The sequence below is a fragment of the Marmota marmota genome, unplaced genomic scaffold (genome assembly GCF_001458135.2).
Source record: "Marmota marmota marmota unplaced genomic scaffold, marMar, whole genome shotgun sequence".
In the NCBI taxonomy this organism is placed as follows: Eukaryota; Metazoa; Chordata; class Mammalia; order Rodentia; family Sciuridae; genus Marmota; species Marmota marmota.
In genome coordinates, this window is record NW_025999900.1 from 64,183,083 (window position 1) to 64,188,788 (window position 5,706).

A 5,706-nucleotide genomic window follows, 5' to 3' on the forward strand; every position below is an offset into this window, starting at 1 on the left:
TATATATATATATATATATATATATATATATATATATATATATATATATAATTCTACACCATGTACACCCAGAAAAATGAGAAATTATATCCCATCTATGTATGATATATCTCAGTGCATGAATCCATTCTACTGCCATGTATAATTAATTTAAAAAAATTTAAAAATTAATTTAAAAAGAGACTCATCTCATAGAAAAGACATTCATAGCCTGCAGGTGAAAGATTGGGAAAAAACATACAACTTGTATGGACTGTGAAAAGAATCAGGGGTTTCCATCCTCATATCAAATAAAGTAGACTTCAAGGCAGAGTTAATGAAAGGGATAAAGAGGGATATTACTGCTTAAGAGAACCATATATCAACAAGACATAATTATAAATATATATTCCCCAAAGAACAGAACATCTATGTTCACCAAACAAACTCTTCTCAGGTTCAAGAGTCAAATATACCACAACAAAATAAAGCTGGGTGACTTTAACACACTTCTTCACCACTGGATAGATCTTCAAACAAAAGCTGAACAATGAAACTATAGAACAATCAATAACTTAGACTTATCAGACATGTGTAGAGTATTTCATCCATCAGTAAGCAAATATGCTTTCTTCTCAGCAGCATATGGATCATTCTCTAAAATGGACCATATATTTTGCCACAAAACAACTCTTAGTAAATACAAAAGAGTAGAGATACTACCCTGCATTCTAACAGATCATAATGTAATGAAATTAGAAATGAATAATAAAATAAAAAATAGAAGCTACTCCAACACCTGGATACTAAATAATATGCTATTAAACGAACAATGGATTACAAAAGACATCAAAGAGGAGATTAAAAATTTTTAGAGATAAATGAGAATACTGATACAATATATCAAAATCTCTGGGACACTATGAAGGCAGTACTAAAAGGAAAATTGATTGCATGGGGTTCATTCCTTAAAAGAAGAAAAATTCAATGAATAAGTGACTTAACATTACATCTCAAAGCCCTAGAAAAAGAATAAGTCAACGCCAAAAGCAGTAGAAGACAGGAAATTATTAAAAATCAATGAAATTGAAACAAAAGAAAAAATTGAAATATATTGACAAAACAAAAAATTGGTTCTTTGAAAAAATAAATAAAATTGATAAATCCTTAGCCATGTTATGAAGAGAAGGAGAGAGAAAACTGAAATTACTAACATCTGTAAAGGAAAAGGAAATATCATGACAGACACTACAGAAATACAGAAGTTAATTAGAAATTATTTTGAAAATTTGTACTCCAATAAAATAGAAAATATCAATGGCATTGACAAATTTCTGGAGTCATATGATTTGCTCAAACTGAATCAGAATGATATACATAAGTTAAACAGATCAATTTTAAGCAATGAAATAGAAGATGCCATCAGAAGCCAACCAGCCAAGAAAAGCCCAGGACCAGAGGGATACAAAGCTGAGTTTTACAAGACTTTCAAAGAAGAACTAATACCAACACTCCTCAAATTATTCCATGAAATAGAAAAAGAGGGAACACTTCCAGACTCATTCTGATTATCACCCTGATTCCAAAACCAGACCAGGACACATTGAAAAAAGAAAACTTCAGACCAATATCTCTCATGAACATAGGTGCAAAAATTCTCAATAAAATTCTGACAAATTGCATACAAAAACATATTAAAAAAATCATGCACCACAATCAAGTGAGGTTCATCCCAGGGATGCAAGGTTGGTTCAATGTACAGAAATCAATAAATGTAATTCATCACATCAATAGAGTTACTGATAAGAATCATATGATTATCTCAATAGATGCAGAAAAAGGATTTGACAAAGTACAGCACTCCTTCATGTTTAAAACACTAGAAAAACTAGGCATAATAGGAATATATCTCAACAATGTAAAAGCTATCTATGTTAAGCCCCAGGCCAACATTATTCTAATGGAAAAAAACATTGAAAGTATTCCCTCTAAAATCTGGAACAAGATGGGAATGCCCTCTTTCATCACTTTAACATTGTTCTTGAAACTCTAGCCAGAGTAATTTGACAGATTAAAAAATTATAGGGATACAGATAGGAAAAGAAGAACTCAAACTATAACTATTTGTCAATGGTATAATTCCATACCTAGAGGATTTCCACCAGAAAATTTCTAGAACTAATAAGTGGATTTAGAAAAGTAGCAGAGTATAAAATTAACACCCATAAATCAAAGGCATTTCTGTACATCAGTGAAAAATCCTCTGAAAGAGAAAGGAGGAAAACGACCCCATTTTCAATAGCCTCAAAAAAAATTGGAAATCAACTTAATGGAAGAGGTGAAAGACCTCCACAATGAAAACTACAGAATGCTAAAGAAAGAAATTAAAGAAGACCTTAGAAGACGGAAACATTTCCCTTATTCTTGGTAAGGAAAGATTAATATTGTCAAAATGACCATTCTACCAAAAGCACTATACAGATTTAATGCAATCCCAATCAAAATCCTGATGACATTCCTCATAGAAATAGATAATACAATCATGAAATTCATTTGGAAAAATGAGACCCAGAATAGCTAAAGCAATTCTAGCAAAAAGAGTGAAGCAGGTGGCATCAGTATACCAGACCTTGAACTATGCTATAGAGCAATAGTAACAAAACAGCATGGTACTGGCACCAAAAATAGACTTGTAGACCAGTGTGGTACAGAATAAAGGACACAGAGACAAACCCACATGAATAAAGTTATCTCATACTAGACAAAGGTGCCAAAACCATATATTGGAGAAAAGAGAGCCATTTCAATAATGGTGCTGGGAAAACTGGAAATCCATGTGCAACAAAAATGAAATTAAGCCCCTATCTCTCACCATGCATAAAACTGAACTCAAAATGGATCAAGAACCTAGGAATTAGACCAGAGACCCTACACCTAATAGAAGAAAAAGTAGACCCAAATCTTTATCCTGTCAGATTAGGCCCTGACTTCCTTTACAAGACATCTATAGTGCAAGAGATAAAATCAAGAATCAATAGATGGGTTGATTCAAACTGAAAGCTTCTTCTAAGAATAAGAAACAATCAGTGAGGTGAAAAGAGAGCCTACAGAATGGAAGCAAATTTTTACCACACACACATCAGATAGAGCACTAATCGCTGGGATATATAAAATTTTTTAAAAACTTAATACCAAAAAATAAATAACCCAATCAATAAATGTGCTAAGGAACTGAACAGACATTTCTCAGAAGAGTATATACAATCAATCAACAAATATATAAAAAAAATGTTCAACATCTCTAGCAATTAGAGATTATAGGATGTGGGGGGAAAGGCACACTCATACATTGCTGGTGGGACTGCAAATTGGTGCAACCACTCTGGAAAGCAGTATGGAGATTTCTTAGAAAACTTGGAATGGAACCACCATTTGACCCAGCTATCCCCCGCCTCAGTCTATACTCAGAGGACTTAAAAACAACATACTACAGGGACACAGCCACATCAATTTTATAGCAGCACAATTCACAATAGCTAAATTGTGGAACCAACCTAGATGCCCTTCAGTAGATGAATGGATAAAGAAACTGGTATATTTACACAATGGAATATTACTCAGCATTTAAAGAGAATTAAATCATGACATTTGCAGGATTTGATGGATTTGGAGAATATCATGCTATGTAAAGTAAGCCAATCCTATAAAACCAAAAGCTGAATGTTTTCTCTGATATGTGGATGCTGATCCTTAATGGGGGCTGGGGGAACATGGGAGGAATGGAGGAACTTTGGATAGGGCAACGGGGAGGTAGGGAATGGGAGGAGGAATGGGGATAGAAAAGATGGTGGAATGAGATGGACATCATTACCCTAAGTACATGTACGAGAACACGAATTGTGTGACTCTACTTTTTGTACGACCAGAGACATGAAAAATTGTGCCCTATATGTGTAATATGAATCAGAATATATTCTGCTGTCATTTATAACAAATTAGAATAAATAAATAAATTTAAAATAAAAGAGAAGAAAAAATAATTGTCAACCTTGATTACTATGTTCAATAAAATTATACTTCAGAATCAATTAAAAAATCCCATTGAAGATAAGCATAAATTAAAGAAATTCATGACTATTAACACAATCTTACATAAAATATTTGAAGTTATCCTATACAAAGAAGAGGAAGAAAAATACAAGCAAGCACAGAAAAGAAAAAAATCTTATTAGAAGAGTGAATATGCAGATGAGAATTAGAAATGATCAAACATTAGAAAAACAACAAAATGACAGGAATTAATACATACATGCCAATAATAACTCTGAGTGTAAATGGCTTTAATTCACCAATCAAAAGACACACCCCGGGGCTGGGGCTGTGGCTCAGTGGCAGAGCACTTGCCTAGTTTGTATGAGGCACTGGATTCGATTCTTAGCACCACATATAAATAAATAAAAAATAAAGGTCCATTGACAACTAAATAAAAAAATTTTTTAAAAAGACACACACTGACAAACTCTATTAAAAAACAAGATCCAACTCTTCATTGCTTGTAAAAACACAACTCACTGCAAAGGCATCCACAAGTTTAAAGTGAGGATGGAAAGTGATATTCTATGCAAATGGAATCTACATGCAAGGAGTACATAGACTCATATTCAAAAAGGCATAATTCAAACCAAAATTAGTCAGAAGAGACAAAGGTCACAACATATTAATAAAGGTAATAATCCACCAAGAAGATATAAAAGTTGTAAATACATATGGCCTGAACTTTGGTGTACCTAATTTTATAAAATGAACCCTACTCAACATATGGGGACAGAGAGGCCTCAATACAATAGTAGTGAGTGACTTCAATATCCAGTTGTTCTTAATAGACAGCTCATCCACACAGGGACCATATCCAAATAAATAACACAGAAGCAACATAGTTAAAGTATACTTTAGATAAAATGAACTTAACAGACGTCTATAGAATATTCCATCCAACATTAGAACACACAATATTTTTACCAACTCATGCAACTTTCTCCAAGACAGTTCATATTTTAGTACAAAGCAAGTCTTAGAAAATACAAAAATGTTAAAATAATTTTCTGCATATTATCAGATCAGAATTTCATGAAATTAGAAATTGACAGCAAGAGAAACCTCAGAAACTAAACAAACACATGAAGATTTGCCATGATCAGCATGGCTGTTAATTCAAAAACCCCAGCGGTGATGGGATAAAGAAAAGACAGACAGACACACATAGATAAAAAGGTGGGGCCAGTGGTTCAGCCAACCCCTGATGGGGAAGAGCTAGCTCAGCACATTTATTGTATAGGATCTGTCATCAAAAGGTTATTTGCAAGAAACTTTTAGCAAAATAGGCAGCCTGAAAGATTCATCAAAACCTGTGAGGCCTTAAGGTCATCTTGCTGTGCACAGAATTCACTATCCCTGGGTGTTGGTGTCTGAATCCAAGGTTCCAATTGATAGAGCTGGTGCTTTTGCACGTAGCCTCCTCTGGCCAGCATCACCATAGCAGCTGGGCTATCTCAACCTGTGCTTTTGCACAGGAAGTTCCCAGATCAACACAGCCAGGCAGAAATCAGGGACCATAATTCAAGACAACTCTTCACATCCCCCTTCCTTTTTTATTTTTTAAGTGTAAATGATGAGCTATTATATGGAGTTGTTGGACTACCTTTCAGAAGATGAGGCATCCTATTGTTA